Below are 19,852 nucleotides of genomic sequence, written 5' to 3' on the forward strand. Positions count from 1 at the left end.
AAGGGTCGCCACTATAAAAATGATGATCTTGCCAAAATAAATTATTTATTTTCAATGATCCCGAACAAACCATCACAAGATTGGTTCAGATTTCTGGATTCGTATATTTCTAAATTCCTTTGGAAAGATAAACCCCCGCGTATCAGCTTAAAAACGCTACAAAGAACCAAGGATAAAGGAGGACTAGATCTGCCTAACTTTCAACAGTACTTCTTAGCCAACAGGCTTCAGTTCATCTCAGGATGGTTAAAACATACCTTCTTAGATGAGCCCTGGCTAGATGTTGAACAGGCACTATGCAATAATCTAGAGATTTCAGACCTACCATTTAACAGCTCAAACATCAAAAGACATGAATGCTTTAAAAGCATCAACATCAGCTCTTCTCTGACAGCATGGTGGGAGTTTCTAAAAATAACGGAGTCTTCATTAATCCCATGCAAACGTACACCTATCTGGAATAACCCTGACATATTACAAAACAATAATATGATTAATTTTCCAGATTGGAGTTGTAAAGGAATTAAATACTTGGAACATATATTAGAAGGAACAGACTTTATTCCATTTGACAGACTAGTTAGACAATATGGGATCAACAAGAAAAGATTTTTAGAATATCAACAAATTCAATCCATAGTAAAAAAGAAATTTAACCTCTGCCAAGTTGAATTACAAACACCACCAAGTGTGGTACATTTTCTTACTCTTATATCCCCCAGATTATTGTCTAAAATATACAGAACACTTTCTAAAACAGATGAATCAATGTCCCTTCCTATAGCAAAGTGAGAAGCAGATTTATCAGTCAGCTTAGACCAAAACTTCTGGTCTCAGGTATGCTTAAAAACCTTTAAATTGATTAGAAATCCCAGTCTTCAATTAATACAATACAGGTGATCAGATGTTCCAGATGGGCTTTACATCTTCAAACAACTGCTCACACTGTCAAGGCAATACACCAGACAATTACATCCACGCTCTTTGATTCTGTCCACCAGTTCAGAAGTTTTGGCACGAGATATGAAGACTTATCAAAGTGTCTGAAATGGAAAATTCCAACCTCCCCTTTAGTGTGCTTGTTGGGCAAATTGGATGATGTCACTACAGAAACTAATACAGTCCACATGGTTTTTACTGCCCTTTGCATTGCCAAGAAAACGGTCCTCATGAACTGGAAAAATAAAAATAAAAATAATCTTAATTCTAGCCAATACAGAAACCATCTAATAGATCACATTAGCCTCGATACAGCCTCTGCCACCACATTAGATCAATCCATCTGGGCTCCTTTGATCAGCTCCATCACCTAGTGGGCATGGGGGGTCGTGGTTTGGTCCCTTCGCTATTGTGGTTGATGTGGAGGTTGGGACGGGCTTTGGGCGTCTGGAGAATCCCTAGGGACGTTATCCCTGGAGAGCTTAACCCGGGGGTTGTGGTCATAACATGGTTAGTGGCTCTTGTTGCTCTTAGAGGGTGTTTTCCTTGTGGCTACCTACAGCAGGGCTAGGGGAGAGTCTGTGCTGGCGGACGTAGGTTACTGGCCGGGTAGCCTGGCTGCCCCTGAGTGGATCCGGGAATGTTGGGGTGGGTACAGTTTCCTCTGCGGTGGGGTCGGGTGGGCTACCCCGGGTCCTGTGGGGCTTGGCGGTGCGGCTGCCGTAGGCCCCGGTCTGGATGGGCCTGGGCCCCCTTTCCTTGGTGGGTGTCGGAGGACGGGGGTCAGTGGGGGAGCTGGCCCCAGGGAGGGGCTTCTTGCCCCTCCCTTTTTCTCCTCCCCATCCCCGACCGCCTCCCTCTTCCCACTCCACCACACCCACCCACACAAGTAGGGCCTTGGGGTGCAGGTGTGTCACCAGGGTGCAGGGGAGGCATTCCCCCCACCTCTGTCCCCTTCTGGCCACCTGTGCCTCAGTTTTATTCCACAACTTAGACATCCACATCACTCACACTCTTATTACACATACATATAGGGCCTTGAGGGTGGGCACGTTAATGGCATCCAGAGGACGGTCTGTGTATTCAACCCCACCTCTGGCACCGGTGCCCACCTCTCAATTTTAAATCCATGTAAACATTGAGGGTTCTCGGGAGGGGCCGTGCTAACACCTGCTGCTCTCTGGCAGCAGCATCATGCTCTCCCGTGTTTTAAATGCACTTTAGAACAACACACAGCAACACTACCCCCCCCCCCCCCCCCCCCCCCCCGTTCTCTGCTGGCCATCGGGGCGGGGGGGTTGGGAGGAGGTGTTGGCCGTCTGATTGGGATCTTGGATGCGGGGCCTCCCTGCTGCTGCGGAGCCGGGGCGGTCTGCTTGCCTCCACTCTGGGGGAAAGGGTAACATCTCCTGGGTCTAGGTGCCATTTCCCCCTCTGGGGATGAGGGTATCTGGACCTGGGGTACAGAGTATGTTTGGGGAGTGTGATTGTGTGTACAATGTCCATTTGTGTCTATCTTTACATTGGGTGAGTGCTGAGTATTTGTATATGTGTGCATGAGGGTGGCAATGCATGTTTGTGTCTGTGTGTGCCTGTTTGTCTGTGTCTATATGCCAGGTTGGGTCTTAGACTCCACCTCTCTGGGAGCTCCCATGCCCTCCAAAGTATGGAGGCCTATCTCCCCTCTCCACACTCCCTGCTGGTAACTGATGCCCTCAGGCATCGGTGCGTTGGTGGTTCTTGGTGTCCGGGGCTGGGCGCTCAGGTATGTACCAGCTCACTCCCAGTGGATATTTGGCGGGGCCTGGTGCCTGTTGCTCAGTCAGGTCTCTTCCGGGGCGTGGGGGGCCCTCGGGGCTCCGGCCTCTGGGCCTGCGGCTCGGTTCACTCTGGCACAGCTGGCTGCCGGCAGAACTGGCGGGCACACCAGTGCAGCCCCCTCTGGCTTCTGCTCCGTGGCTGCTGGGTAACTCCTCGCCTGGGGCTCTCCTCAGGTCTTTCCGGAAGGGTGGCACGGATGCCCCCCGGTGGTCCTCCTTGGGCTCTCGCACTCTGGGACCTCTGGATGTCTGGGGCCTGGATCTCCTCCATGCCTGCTTCATGCCCTGGGGGACGGGGCTATGGATCCCTACACCCTCTAGAAAACCGTTACATTGGGAAACCTTTTGAATACAAGCGTGCTGATCCCCACAGGTGTGCACACGGGTGTTCACTGTCCATAGACATAAACTACACCTTTCTTGGCTGCTACCTCAAACCACATTGTGCACTGTCGGTCCTGCGTGCTGCACCACAACATTCAACATTCAATATTTAGTATTTACTGCTGTTTACCCATCTGTAACAACTGAAAATAAAATAAATAATTACAAAGAAAAAAGAAAAAAAAGAGAAAGACGGCCTATATACACACAAGAAACATAACATTTTAATGTGTTTTTAGTATTAATGCAAAACCAGTTAAACTCAGTTATTTATTATGCAAAAGCATTGTGTCAAAAAAGCAGTTTTCCTAATTTCTGCAAGGGTGATCATTTGCAGATAATACACAAATTCATCACCCTGTTTTGCAGTCTGTCCACATTCATATAGTGTATATGGTGCAATAAAAAGGAATTTATGATGAGTGCAGGAGATTAATTTCCAGGTTATGGCTAAATATGAAATATGGTTACTATCTGTCTTGCTTTTTCCTAGTTGTGGCATTGAATAATGGCTACAGAAAACAAAAACAACAAACAAAACTATACTGTCACTTTAAGTTTCAAACTTTACCTTTTAGGATGATTATGCCTTTACCTTATCTTTTCATCCTATTAGTCATTTGTGGGAAATTGTGTTATAATTCATTCATTTAACTTTATCAAAGTGAGCATTTGTGAGCAAAGTAATAAAGATTTCATAGTGTTACTTACTCAGTACATTCAAAGGAATAAAAGATATGAGGTCACAGTGACCTTCACTTTTAATCACCAGAATCAAATAAATTATTCCTTGAGTCTAACTAAATATTGCCTTCATGTCTGTTTTACTACTGGAAACGTAATGTCTAGAGCCATAGCACTATAGATACGTGGATGTTAATGAATGAAAGAAAAGGAAGAGAGAGTACTTTGAAGAGGCCAACACTAAATCCACAGAGGTGTATAACAGTAAATTTTATTTTTACCAAGAAATGATTGAAGATAAGAAACAGCATTTTCATAGATTATGAAGATAACAATAATACAGACTCAAGACTAAAGTGCAACAAAAGATTTTCCAGTTGTGACTAGGGATGGGTATCGTTTAGGTTTTATCCGATACCGGTGCCAAACGAGTACTTTTGAAACAGTGCCGGTGCTTAAACGGTGCTCGGACCGGTGCTTAAAGAATGGAGAACACAAACTTTGCCCAAAAACCTCTTATGTTTTTATTTTTAGCAGTCTGTTTTTTTTCTGCAAAATGATAACCAAGTTAGCCTTTTCTGTTGATACAACATACCTCCTTTGGTTGGAACTGGTGTTTAACAATGGAAAACACAAACTTTGTCCTAAAACCTCTTATGTTTAGCTGTTTTTTTTTCTAAAACAATAACAATGTTAGCCTTTTCTGCAGCTATAGGGCATATATGGTATCACTCTATCAAACAAGAAGACAGCCGCATGTAACTACGACGGTGTTTGCTAGTTCACCTTACGTGCATTAATTTAATAACGTGGTTAGCCTACTCAACATAAATTACACACGAACAACATTAAGCTACTCACCCAGAGAAGAATGGCTGCTGCTGCCATCATCATCCGTCATCATTTCTGCTACACTGGCAGGGCTAGGGGCCAGGACTCTCCTCTTCGGTTCTTGGGGGATTTTGCTAACTCTGGGTCCAATAACAGGCACCACACCTGCAGTAGATGTGCTCGGTGTGAGGTCTTGCAGCAAGCTATCAAATATGGTGCATTTCTCAGCTTTTAAAAAAAACGCTATGCGTCGCCAGGTGTTTCATCAGATTTGAGGAGTTACCTCCTTTGCACAGTATCACCTTAAAGCACTTGTTACAGGCTGCTGAGTTTGCATCTTTTGCTGTGAAGTACAGCCAGACTTTTGACCGCTTTGCCTTGGGCATTTTTAATCTGTAGCTCTGCTGTAAAAGAACGTACGTACCTGGGCCCACCTACTATCCTTGGAAAGGTAAAATGATTGGCTAGAATACAAAGTGTATGACATCTTAAGAAAAAAAAAGCACCGAAATAAAGCACCGAAATGTGCGCTGCTTTTCTGTCTGGTTGCCATAATGGCACCAGATACCGGTACCCATCCCTAGTTGTGACCTTTGACAATTACATCAGTAGTCACCACCGCTTAATCTGAGTTCTCTGAAAAACACAAGTGGCCAGTGTGGAACAGGAAAATATTTGTACTTTATGTTTTTTTTGTCAGTCACATTTGGTTATACAAACAGTATATTTATTTTAATAGGAGAGAAAGTCAAAGGACTAATTATGTCTTGTGCTTTTCTTGTTCTTCTGTTTTTTGGTTGCTTGTTTGCATCCTGTTTATGTGCATATGTGCAGACTAAAGGCAGATATGCGCCTTTAGTCTGATACAGGTTAATGAGGGTTCAAGTTATATAGACTAGATTCTTATGGATGAAGAGATGGAAAGTAAATGATTTTATTCTTAAATAATGTTACTAATTTTATGTGTACAGTGAAAAGTTTCATTCTAGTTAGCTTCACTAAATTCTATGCTTACAAAGAAGGCATGATTCAGTGTTGCAGCTACAGCAGGGAGCTGTGAAATCAAGCAGCTATCAAGCAACTATCCTTATCATCACACAATGTTTAGCCCATTACACAATGGGCTAAACAGTCGAGTAGAAATTCATTTGCTGGGCCCAGGTTCTCATTTTAGGTTTGACAGTGTTTTAGTAGATAAAGGTGAATGGCTTAGACATGAATTGAGCTGTGGTTTGGGGAAGGCCTTGAAGGGGACTGGTGGCGGCTCCCAGGTCTGCAGAACCCAATGTGCTATCGAGAAGTGAAGAAGAGAAAGAATTGAAAAAAGGAGGGAGGGTGGAGCATGAAAACGAGAACAAACAGCTTGTAGAACTGGGGGATCACATATAGAAAAGAATCTGAAGGAGCGTGTTTGGAGGCATGCTCCCGCTCCTCAAATTCAGATACTTTATCTCCAACATGGCCAGAAATAAGAGGAAGTGATATTGCCAGAATCAAAAGACAACATGAAATATTTAGTGGGAATTGTGGAAAAGAAAAAAAAACAGCTAAAGGAGGGTAAATGTAAATGAAAGATAAGCCATAAAATAATAAGAGGTTAACAAACCATGCTGGAGATTAGGTTGGTTGAATAATAAAACAAAAAGTATCTGTCTTTTTGTAAGTCTTACATGAGTTCTATTTTAAAAACCCATAGAAAACTTTTGAGGTGATTTATAGAAGATCAAAAAAGTCTAAATACCCAAAAACTGAGAGAAAAAAGAAAAGTTAGGATTAGTCATAGAAACTGCAGGTTGTGAGGACTTTGAAAATCTGGTCAGCACCTTTGGCTCTTTGTGTTAGTCGACTTGTTCCTGAGCGGTCTTTCTTTCAAGTATAACAGTATGTGCTGTTCTACGGGGGGAGACGGCTGCCTTCAGAGAGTGCCATCTGCACATGATTGGTGGGTGGGGCCTATCACTGATAGATAGGTGGTGCCTGTCAAAGTAGCATCCATATAGATGCAAAACAAATGATGTCACAGCAAAGAATAAAAGACATGAACAATGTAATTCATCTTTCACCTTTATTTCAGTGATGTGGCTGATCTAACTTACCACAAGACCCTGTCCTCCAGTCCACAAAACCTGATTGGAGGACTTGAGCTGACATAGCAAGTTTAGCCTCCTGAACTGCTTGAAGAAGAAGCAACGAAAGAACCCCTCTTTGGCTGCTTCTTCCTCAAGCAGTTCAGGAGGCTGCTTCTTCTCTCTTCTGCAACCTGTGACCTCAAGGGCCTTGTGTTAAAGTTTGTGGGGGGTCTTCTTAATCACTCTGTAGGACCCCCCTCACTAGAACATGCATCATGGGAACAACCCTTTCTGGTGCTTGTAAATCACTGAAAAAACCTGAGTTCACTTCAAATGATGAAGACAAAGTAGAGTTCCCAGACCAGACTAGGAACAGCCTCTCTAGAACAAACTCTATGCATCATAAAAAAAAAAAATTGAATTACCTCTGCCAGTAATTAGCGGTACAATATAGTATTTGCCATACATTTTTTTAGGCTGAACACACACACACACACACACACACACACACACACACACACACACAGAGTATGTGACAAAAGTGTTTATAAGACACTGCTGATCTTTCTGGGTGACATTAATTATTGCATTTTGACAAAACATATCTATCTATTAGATCCAACATCCAATATCATATCCAATATTGTATACTGCAGATCTGGTAGCAAAAGATAAACAAACAACATGATTTGCGGAGCTGTACGACTTCCTCATGTTCATTATAGACTGATTTCCACAATTTGACTAAAAACATTAAACACAAATCCATCAGCTCATGTTAAAAATATCTTCATTGTCTGCATGTTTCTCAAAATGTGGCTCTCCTGTGGTGCTCAGAAAGGGAAACTCCAACAAATACATATTTAATGAGGTCATCTGCAAAAATAACCATGTCCATGGGCAAGATTTACTATCACTCTGCACCAGAGTAAAACCCTCATTTGGCATTAAAATATTTGCAGAGCGAAAGATGTGGACACAGGTATTTTGTTTGCTGCCCTTGTTGTGAATATATATTTGAAAGTAGAATATTGGGTGTGGAAAATTTAAATGAAGGTTTCTGGCATGCAGTTTAATACAAAATGTAATGGTACAAAAAGCATGTCTTACCTTGGTTGTGGGTTTTGTGATGGTTGTAGTACCCATTCATTTGGAATGAAAATGTAGGATGAAAAATGGATGTTATCAAAATGAGTGCACAGCTGTCCCTGGTGGAAGACTCAAAGCTCTGAATGCTGAGTGCTAGATTTTGGCTCTCTTCTGTATCTCTTTGCTCAGTCCTCACTCTGCATGTGTTACAGGTGAGTTCTTTTCTGCTCTTCAGTAATAATGCCTGTACTTTACTGAAACTAAGTAGAACTCAATGCAACTGGTTCTTGATGCATGCTAAATCATCCAGGTATGGAAATCCCAAAAAAGTTTATTCTATTCATCTGGATGTCGCATTTTAGGTGGGAAAAATGTTTCGTCGCCCATGCAAGTGACTACTTCAGTCTTCTTAGACTGTGACACTTCCATCAGTAATGGGGCACAATGAATGGTCAATGATCAATGGTCTTCGATCAGTGGTTGTTGGTCAGTGATCATGACAATTTGTATATTACTGATCAAGAGACTGACCTCACAGCCCAGTGTTGTGTCGTCAGTGTTGCTAGTTCTAGTCATTATGCAAATGTATTGTTCATAAGGTTGTTCATAATGTATTGTTCATCATGTTTTTTGTTTATCCCAGATAAGTGACTGGCTCTCCAATAGTTACATTGTTTTCAACTCAAGCAAGACTAGAGCCATGATTATCGCTCCTTCTCAAGTACATTCAAGAATCAGTTAAGTGATTTTTTCCTTTGTTGCATCTTCAAAGCATAATATTTGACTCTTCTCTGGGCTTTGCTTCATATGTAAAATCTCATGTTCAGGTTTCTTTCATTTAAGAAACATTTCTAAATAAAAGCTATAGCCATGCATTTATCCCGTTGTGCCAGATTAATGTAATGCCCTATTTACTGGGCTAGAGTGAACCAGACTATTTACACATTCTAGCAAGCATGCATTACCACTGTTTTATGCTCTTTACACTGGCTCCCAGTTGATTTTAGAATTGATTTTAGAATTTGTTTTAAAATTGTCATACTTACATATAGAGGTCTAAACTGTAAGAGGACTAATTTCAGACTGTTTATCTCAATTTCTTGTTAAACACACAGCTGGCTGCTGTCTTTGTTTGCAAGTTCAATATAAATTAGTTATATCTCATAGAAGATTGAAGACGAGGGAGGTAGAGCTTGACTTTGGAGCAGTCTACCAGCTACGTTTAACTAACCTGTGAATTTTCTGGAAAATTAAAAAACTAGGACTTCTGTAGAGTCTCTTGTTATCATTATTTTTCTTTTAATCTATTTCTTTACTATTTTACTTTTATTATGTTTTTTATCCTCTTTTTCACATTTTTTTTTTTTTTTGCCATAGACTGCGTTTCTATTTTCTGTTTTATTTTACTGTATGTATTCCTAGTTTTTACTCTTTGTACAGTGCTTTGTGACTTGATGTCTGTGAGTAGCACGCTGTAAATAAACATTACTTAGGAATTTGTTTATCCTTAGTTGCAGGCTTCATTGTGAATTTCTATCAAAAAAACTGTCCGATGAACAGTGTTGGCAAGGTTACTTTTAAAATGTATTCCAGTACAGATTACAGAATACATGCCCCAAAATAACGTATTATATGTGACGTATTCTGTTAGGTTACACAATGAGAGTAACGTATTCTGAATACTTTGGATTACTTAATATATTATCAAGCTTTTTACAACTACATGAATGTACTATTGCTGTATGATTTATTATTATTATTACTGAAGGTTATTCGCCATACCAATACCAACTAGATTTTTAAATCTTAATATAAAATCAGTAACAGTAGGTGCACATTAGGTAAGGCTTCACTTTTTTGCAGTGATCTCGTATAGAAAACTATTCTGCGTGTATATAAAACAGGTCCGCGGCTCCGAACTGTGAAGGCGTAAAACCGTAAAGGACCTCTGGCAAATACGTTGGGCTCATTGCCGAAAACTAGCTTTACTTTGCTTTACTTTGTTGTCTGGGTCAACTTTGCTTGCGATAGACAGAGAGAGGCGTTGAAAGGCTGCTCCAACGGAGCTTATTGTTTCGGAGGAAAACACGAACACAGTGTACAGTCAAGTCTTAATAGCTTACTTACAACTGGGCTCGTCAGGCACTCTTCTTGGCTGCAGTGGTTATTATTATATTTACATTATTCATTCTCACGTTTCTGGTCGGTGACATCTCTTACTTTTCAACTCTTTTTCTCCCTCCCTCGCTCACAGACACATAACAGGTATGACAGTCCATTGTCCCTGCAGCACGGACTACACTGCCCATTACGCTACATCCTTTAGGGCGATGCCTGTAACACTCTGCCTATTGCCTTCTTATTAAATAAATTTTGTGAATATTTTTTTAAAAATATTTCTTCACTTCATTTTGCGGGCCGCAAGTAGAGGTGACATGGGCCGCGAGATTGAGACCCAGGCATTAGAGCCTCTTAATGTGCGTTTTGTTTAAGTTTCCACCAGCGTGGAATTACCCCCCAAAATAGAGAGAGCATCGCCTAATATATGAAACAGGAAAAGACCGCAGTGTAATCCATGTATTTCAACAAAGTAACTGTATTCTGAGTACCACCCTTTTAAACGGTAACTGTAACGGAATACAGTTACTCATATTTTGTATTTTAAATACGTAATGGCAGTACATGTACTCCATTACTCCCCAACACTGCCGATGAATAAAACCATTGAGATGGCATAAACAGCTTTACAAACATAAAGTAATGCAGAGCAAAGACTCCCCATTGCTTTATATTTGTATAAAAATGGATAAAACTAAATAAATAATTAAATAAATAAATCTGTGGTGTTTTTATGTTCATATATGTTTATATTCCTCTATAGTGGTCCGCTGCATGACTTTGTGTGCCTCCAAGCTGCTTGGGAAAAATCTGCGCCCATAGCTGTGTTCTCTGTGCAGCGAAGAGCGTTGAAAGCTCAATGACATTTCTGCCATGTTGACTGCTAATAACTTTGTACTTGATGTTGATACAGAGCTTCAGATGGCCAGTAGAAGTAGTACTCACAGAGCACTCATGAATGCAGACGCGTACAGAAGGCCCTCAACCAGACACAAATATGTGTAAGCAAGCATGTGAGCACATTTGGAAGTCCACAGAAGATGTATTACGCATAAAGCCCTTAACATGTAAACACAGAGAGTACACAAGTAACACATAAAAAGACACAATAATGTGGCAAATGCAAATATGCAGAAACAGTCACTGTGCTGTCTCTTTTGTGAAGTGATCTTTCTGAGCCAGAATGCCACCATAACCTCATCAGTGTGAGGTTTCACCTGCCCTCCTCACACTGAACAGCTCTACAATCTATTTGAACCCCAGCTAAAATCGGGTAACATTTCTCTCTTTCACTTCCATCTAGTCACCCTGACAAGCAAGACTTTTCACATTTGTAAGCTATATTTCAAGAACATTCCTTACAAATATACCAAAATATATATTCTACATTGAGCTGCTGAATCACCATGACTGAGCTTAGCTTCAGTTTGCACAGTCATGGTTCAAGTGTTTTTATAACGTAACAAATATCTTTATGCATTGAATTTCTTTTTTAAAAAGCTAGTTTGATAGATTTTGTGATAAACAATACCAGTTCTTAGCAGACCCTGTTTTTTACTCTCCATTCCTCTGGGATTGAAAAACATGCATCAAAAACCTCAGTAAAAATGCATGCATTTGCTCTTTTTTTTCTTATTTTCTCTGTTATTCTCCTTTTGTTTTTTCCTTTTCTCTACCTCCTTTTGCTTTTTGCTGCTCCCTACATTGTTGTTCTCCTCTTTGCTTTACCATCTCTTCTTTTGCTGTATTGTCCTCTCCAAACTCTTTGTTAGCTTTTTCTCCTTTGCTCTCCCTCTTTGCTGCAAGGAGAAAATTGAATGAGAGTGAATGAGCATTGTGGAAATCCCATCAGAGATGCTATGGTCTCCAACATTATTAATTAGCTGATATATTTACATCAACGTAAGTAGTAAGGAGGGAAAACCTGCATAGAGATTGAAAATGTATACACAAATGCTTACAAATACTATAGAGTACAGAAAAATCTTTTGAGACAAGCAGGAAGAAGTCTTATCGCGTACAATATTCAACATGTACTGAGACAAGAGATAATTAGGCGGAGTGGGTGGGGAAGGAGACAGGAAAATGTGAAGAATGGGGCAAAAACTTGGGATTTGAGACCTTGTCCTTGGAGGTCTGGGATTCAAGGGAATATTTTGCCACATGCCAATCTGTTGGGTCTCACATGCCAACAGTTACCAATTTAGGCTTGAGATAGATGTTTCTTGCTTGTTTCTTCATTGAGACAGAAGTTGAAGTCAACTCTAATGTTAAAATGCACAACAAACCCTGAGGTGACCTTGAGGCATAACTGAAAATAAATTATCCATTACAACAAAAGCGCTCGAGTCTGGAAAACAGAGAAAACATTGAACGCGCACATCGTGTAAGGTCCTACATAACAGCTCCAAACAAAAGAATGTATGAGCTAATTTACAGACACCACTCTGAAAAATAAATGAGCCTAATTTGCTCTCCTAAAGCATATTTTGTAAAATAGCATATGAGATTAAACAGCAAAACAGATAATAAACAAGTACATGAAAAATGCCAGTAAATACATGAATAAATAAATACATTACATTTTGATATTGGCAACAGCATGAACTGAGAAGAACCTCAAACAAGAATGCACATTTTACATGCTGCACATGCACAAGCTGCTGGAGCATACATACTGTATTTCAGCTCACAAGGAGCACTGGAGGCTTTCTTCAAATTTTGCTTTCGTCCTGTAGATTTTCCTATGACGACACATGCCATATGATAGCAAATTACAACCACAGTAATTTTGGTGTTATCGTTCTTTTAAATGTTTTGAGGTGACTTATTTGTGTATGCACAATATTAATACAAATGACCAAAAATGTCATCAGTGACCATAAATGGCTGGCGATCCAGAGGTATGACATGCAACAAAGGTTCTTGCATGGAATCAAACCAGTAACACATGTTTTATTCTGTCTGCGACTTAGAAATCACATGCTGTCACACCTGGCATGAAACCTACTGAGTTTGCACCTGTTCGCATACCTTACAAATAAAGAGTACTCAGATCAGCTCCGAACTCTGTGTACAATCAGATTTCTATTAAAAAACAAAGAACAAATGTCATGGCTGTGTACAGGCAGGTTGGAAAAGAGGACCCAAAATGCAGGACTCACAGAGGCAAACGTAACTCAAAATACTCAGCTTTATTGCTGGAAAGCAACCGAACAAAAAACTAACTAACCTGAGAATACACAACAAACTAAACAGGCAGGCTGGCAAACGGAACACACGGTGAAAGTGAGGGTACGACGCGACAACGAATAGGGGAAGATGCAGACACTAAATACAAGAGGTGAACAGAACTAAGAGGAAACAGCTGGGAGACATGGCTGACGCTGATTACACTGACGAGACAGGGAGAGCGCAGACAGAACACACTGACAAAAGACACAGACCTTCAAAATAAAGCAGGAAAAGCACAGACTGGACTCAGAGATGCAGTACAGACAGGACAGAGGGAACACATGGGCAGATAACACAGAGGGAGTGCAAAACCAAATTTCTTAAGAACCAAAGGGTGTAAACCAAAACACACAATCAGCATAAACTAGAACAAAGGATCATAATAATAACAACAACAAAATAATAATAATAAAAAATAAACACAAAACACTGGGTCAAATGACCCAGGACCGTGACAACAACCTTGGGAAATTTGCCTACAAATACTGTATCATTAACTATTAGATAGTTCTCTGTATAAGAAATACTGGTTTGGGCTAGACTTTTGCCTTTATAGACCTTTCAGGAGTCAGGGCGCAAGGAAACAATTTGTTAACTGTGAACAACTTACTGTTGTCTCAATTTGAAGTGGCTTTAAAGACAGCAAGAAAACTGTCAGAAAAATAAATAAATGAAAACCCAAACATGGAAATGTTGCATTATCACTGAAAAACCTGGGTGGGCTCCAAAAAATTTTCAAATTTCAAAATACGTTGTATTACTGTTCGATTTAGGATTGTCTGTTCCATGATAACAAATGAGGTTAACTCTGTATTTCCTCAGCATGGAGCTATCCTGATCATGCTGGCTGCACCAGAAGTTTCCTCATACAGAAGGTCTTCAGACAGGCTGCTTTCTAATGCATCACATAAATATGCTTTTATGTTTGATTCAAATACTGTGAAAAAGTCTTGAGTCAGTCTTCATTTAATTATGTTTCACTATGATATGGGCTGTGGAAAATAGTTGCAGCGATTTATTGAAATATGTACATAGCTTTCGGATACTGTCCATCTGCTCTACATAATTTTTAAGGCCTTCCACTTCCTCTTTTGTCCCCCACTTCTCCAATGTCCTTAGTCTTTTTTAGGACACATTACACTGAGATATGCCAAGTCTTCAGCTTTCTTTGGAAATCACCTTCTTGCCGCAAAAATACTGTTTCATCCCTGTCTGTATTTTTGGCATTTTCCACTAAAAAAAATGGGAACAAATTATGTTTTTGCAACAAGCACGAAACCTGGAGAACTATTTCTCATTTCTCACCCATTTAAATAAAACTACAAGAGAGTCTTGCTCCTTGGAAGCAAAATTGAAAAGAATGAGGAGTGATTCAGGACTTTTGCACAGTACTCTACATCCCAACTATCCAAGAGCACCAATTAAACCCTCACAGATATGCTCACCCTCCATTTGCATTATAGATGAATAGTCATTGGTGTGAAGCAGCTGTATCAACTGGCTGAACAGCCTTTATTGATAAGCCCATAAAAGACATGGCATCTTGGTATTAATAACTCACCACAAAGCTCTCCTCTGTATATAACACAGATATCATTAACTGTGGCACCGCTGTCACACTGGTAATGGCTATAATCAAGCTCCCTCCAGCAGTAAAAGTTGTGTGTGGGTGTGTATGTGTGTGTGTGTGTGTGTGCATGTTTGTGTATGCACGCAGTTGTCTTACGAAGGAGTATGGAGCAGCCCTTTGAGCCTCATTTTGACAGAGAATGGATTAAACAGAGATGCATGCATGAAAGGAAAGGCTAATTTTGCCTGATATGGCACTGGCCAACTTGAGTGTAATTCTACATTATAGTCTGTAAGGTCTCATTAGACTGGTTTCAGACAGTATATTTATATTTATGCTTACAGGGAAGCATAAACACAAGCACAAGAGACTGTATTTATCTATATTTCTATATAAAAAGACGTATTACACAAATTATGCATACTGTTATGTTTTATGTATAATGCATAATAACATTCCATATAATTTAATTATGACATGGCATATATAGACACAGTGATTTAGACTACAAGCCATATTTAGCCATTCATTAAAACAGATTTTTATTCAAAACACGTTAATTTACTTCTTACCCTTGACCACCTTATAATCACTAATTAATGCATGCATCTCTTTGGACTATGGGAAGTTCACACTGGTAGAACTTCACAGAGAAATGCCGCAGCTGTGGTTCAAACCTGGTGTTGCGAGGTGACAGTGCTAACCAGTGGAACACCATATATGCCAACATATCCGAGTGCATAGAAAAGATAAAATATTAAGGCATGGATTAACTTAAAGGAAAGATTAGATACATTTTATTAAGCCATCACAGAGGAATCTCAACATATTTTAGCTCAGTCACTCATGCTTGATAGTTTCATTGATGGATAGAAGGAAGTAACTGAACAAATCCACCCACAAGCATGAATATCAGCTGTATTGAGCACTTGAGGAAATGTGTTGCCTATATGCACTGCAGGTGTGTAAGTACATTACTTGGCTAAACAGATGCACAGCTGTAGTAACACGATACAAATCTGGCGCTACACTATATTTACTGCAGTACTGCACATGTATTTATGAGTTAAAGTTACCTGCAATTCCATGACTGCAAACGGTTTAACGAAAAACATTTTGCAATGTTTACTTTTTTTTCTTAAATATACAAAAGGTTTTTGGTGTAATATTAAATTCACAACACTGCGAATTTATATACAGCAAATGTATGGCACAGTGTGGCTTTCTTAATTTCACCAGTCCGTGAAAAGCAAAGATAAAATATAGAAATCCATTCACTTAGATATGGTAATTACCCCTCAGGAAGTCTTTTAACTTTCATCATTAGCTCACTACTTATGATGAAAAGATATCTTAAAAAGATACAAAAGTGTAACTGGAGACCAGCTGGTAATGGGATCACACCAGCTGCAATCCTACAGCGTTCTCAGACCACACCTACCTTCAAACGCTCTCGTTTTTATTCCCACTGCCTCTTGAACAGTTATGTAGGTGTCGTGTTGACAAAATCTGTCAGACTTTCAAACACCAACTTAAAATTAATTTTGTGGATAGACTAGAGATGGTGTCTGCAAGGCATTTTGTCAGGGTGACACACATACAGACAGAGATCAAGAATCAAAAGTACAAGAAGTGCAAGTGCAAGACAATCGACACTTTTAATGACATAATAAATCTTGGTGTGCTTATCAATGAAAGATGTACCCTCAGGCCCTGGGGAAACCAAACAACCTCCGTCGAAGCAGATGGCACAACACAGAAGAGCTGTGTTCAGGCCAGGCCAGTACTCTGCAGTCTATTTACACCTACAGGGCAGTGGACACTCTTTCAAGGATGAGGATGTACACATCCTGGACAGGGAGGAATGCTCGTTTGAGCGCAGAGTCAAGGAGGCCGTTTACGTGAAAAGGGAAAGACCATCTCTGAATCGAGGAGGGGGCCTAAGGGTACATCTTTCGCCATCTTACAATGCTGTGATTGCAGCCATTCCCCAACTCTCTGTGAATGGTACTCATGGCCATTGATCAGTAGTCTTTGATCAGTGGGTTTTGATCAGTGGGTGTTGATCAATGGTCATGAGAATTTGCATATTTAAGATTAAGGAACTGACCTCCCAGCCCATTGTCCCTTCACTGGGCTGGTTTCAGTCATTATGCAAATGTACTGTTTATAAGATTGGGGAAACCTGCAGTCAGCTGAGACGGAAGAAGTCACTTGGATGACTGACGAAACATTTCTCCCACAAATGGTAAATGGTAAATGGCCTGTATTTGTATAGCGCTTTTACTAGTCCCGCCTAGGGACCCCAAAGCGCTTTTACACGTCCAGTCATCCACCCATTCACTCTCACATTCACACACTGGTGGAGGCAAGCTACAGTTGTAGCCACAGCTGCCCTGGGGCAGACTGACAGAAGCGAGGCTGCCATATCGCGCCATCGGCCCTTCTGGCCAACACCAGTAGGCGGTAGGTGAAGTGTCTTGCCCAAGGACACAACGACCGAGACTGTCCGAGCCGGGGCTCGAACCGGCAACCTTCCGATTACAAGGCGAACTCCCAACTCTTGAGCCACGATCGCCACAAAACGCCACAAAACGCTATGTCCAGATGACATAGTGTCATGTCATAAATATAGTGTAGCGCCAGATTTGTATCGTGTTACTACAGCTGTGCGTCCAGATGAACAGAATCAACTTTTGGAGATATACTCAAAGTTGTTGTTTTGATATGTTGTTGACCCACTCTCTTGGCTCTGCCAGGTACCAGGCGGTTCTTGGGCGCATGGAGCCCCAGGATGCTGATCTCGACTTGCACTAGGGTGGCCTCTAGTGTGGTCAGCTGCCCGTTGCCTCTGTTCCTCTGGAACTCATACTCCTTGGCTGTGGGCAGCCCATCAAGGGCCTCCCTCCTTCTCATGCTGGGATAGGCACACAGATATCACAGAGATGTGTGGCCTTAGGTCTTCGGTACTCATTGAGGGTGCGGATGACCCGGTTCTCCTGGATCCATCTCTGCCCTCCTCTGGCTCCTGGAGGGTATTAGATTGATGATCATCTGACATGCGCATTCATACAGTAACACTTGCTTTAATGCTTACACACACTTATTTCCTAACATACAAATGTACTTAAAGGTTTGTCACTGGAGATGGTTTTTCAGTTCTATTTTAGGGCTAAATTTGCAAGAATTACCTCCAAATACAAAGAACATGGTTATTGCATTAGTGTAATGTGACAGAAACATATGACAGTCTCTATCTTTAGAAGTTCAGGATCGGTCAGTATTTTTAGAAAGGCTTCTTATTAGACTCTCTGTATTTCTGATGCCATACAAACAGACTCTACTGAGTTTCCTCTTTTTTCTTTTAATTTCACGTTTATTCCTTAATGAAGGAATAAATGCCAATATTGATTAACACAATATTGGCATACATCAAAAATATCTATATTAAATACAGCAACTTTTAATCTTATATCGTATCATAATCTAGGATCTATAATCTTAATCTTATAACCAAATTCTCAACGGTTGGCTAGAGGAAAAAAAATTGACAAAGTGGACTTTACATCATAAATGAGCCTTTATTGTGACAGTATGATCCACCTTTTATCAGTTTAAAAGCCAATCAGAGTGATGTCAATATGTTGAAGTCTCACAAATGCATGTGTACAGTGTACTCCCTAAGTGCAATACCTTCTATTGCAGACTAAATAATTAAGGTATAACATAATATATTTAAACAGTGTCATAAAATACAGGGAAATATTATAACTGTCATAAGTGTAAGAGTTATTGCAGGGCTGTCATGTCAAATAATACAAATGTTAAGAAAGTTGACAGTGATTTTTTTAAATTTTATATTAAATTCTAACTTCCATTAGCAAATATATCTAATAATAATGTAGCTCATTTTTTCTGACCTAGATTGCCAATGGGTCAGTACACTTCATCTATATCTACTGTAAGCAAAAAACCTAATTGCATTTATTGCTTTGATACGCTGAGAATAATTGGCTACATTGACTGTGGTTTTGTTTTTATACAATAAACAAGAAATTAGTCTTTTTTTTAAAAAAGCAGTCTTCGTGTACTGAATGTTGCCTTCACAAATTAGAAGTCATATTCTGAGGTGCCTTAGCCTCCGAATGCCCTTTCAGTTTGACTTTAGCAGCTATTTAAAAAAAACACTAAATATAATGTAACAAACTGTTGACATCATGAAAATTTAATAAGTTCATCCCCCAGAGCTGTAAACAATGTTCAGTGCTATAACTGTCATGCGGACTTGGCCTATGCATGAGTGTGTACATGTCTATGCTTGCTAATATATTTGAGGTCATAAATATGTATATGTGTGTGGGTTTTGGCTTCTTATACAGCTGTGTGTTGTTTTTCAAATAAACAAAGGTATGGAGAAATACATTTTTCTAGATAACCTGTAAGCCTAATGTATATGTACTGTATGCAACCAACACGCAAAATATCACAGTTCAGAAAGAACAGACCACTTTAAAACACACATGTGGTGCCGACTGTTACGTTCTCCTAAAAGGTCAAGGTGATGGGGGTAGGTAGCAAAACATGTCCAGGTTGAAAAAAGGAGACATGAAGGCAAAATTGTTAAAGGTTTTTATTAAAAAATATTTCTACTAATTAAATTGAAAGAGACAGAAAAGCTGCCATTACCTTGAAAAGAAAGAAAAATAATAATAACAAAACCCAGGAGCTGCCACACACAGCTTGCTAGCTGCAAACCAACAGGACTCTCTAGCATTAGAGCTCCCCTTTCTCCAGCTTTAAACACCCATACAGGGTCAGTAACAGCAGACCCTGCTAAATTTAAAAGCTGATAATGCTGATAAGATTCACCTACCAAATGTTACCTTTTATACTACATACACACATACACTCTAGGACTGGGAAATGAGCCATCATAACTTGTAAAAAAAGATCTGCTTATATTGTTCTGAATTCACGTGGCTGAGAAGTTTAATAGATGTAGTGAAGGAGGACATGCAAATAACTGATGTAACAGAAGAGGTTGCATGAGATAGGATGAGATAGAGGCAGATGATTTGCTGTGGTGACTCCTAAAGGGAGCAGCTGAAAGACGA

This window comes from Neolamprologus brichardi, chromosome 14 (genome assembly GCF_056152115.1).
Source record: "Neolamprologus brichardi isolate AB-2024 chromosome 14, ASM5615211v1, whole genome shotgun sequence".
Taxonomy (NCBI): domain Eukaryota; kingdom Metazoa; phylum Chordata; class Actinopteri; order Cichliformes; family Cichlidae; genus Neolamprologus; species Neolamprologus brichardi.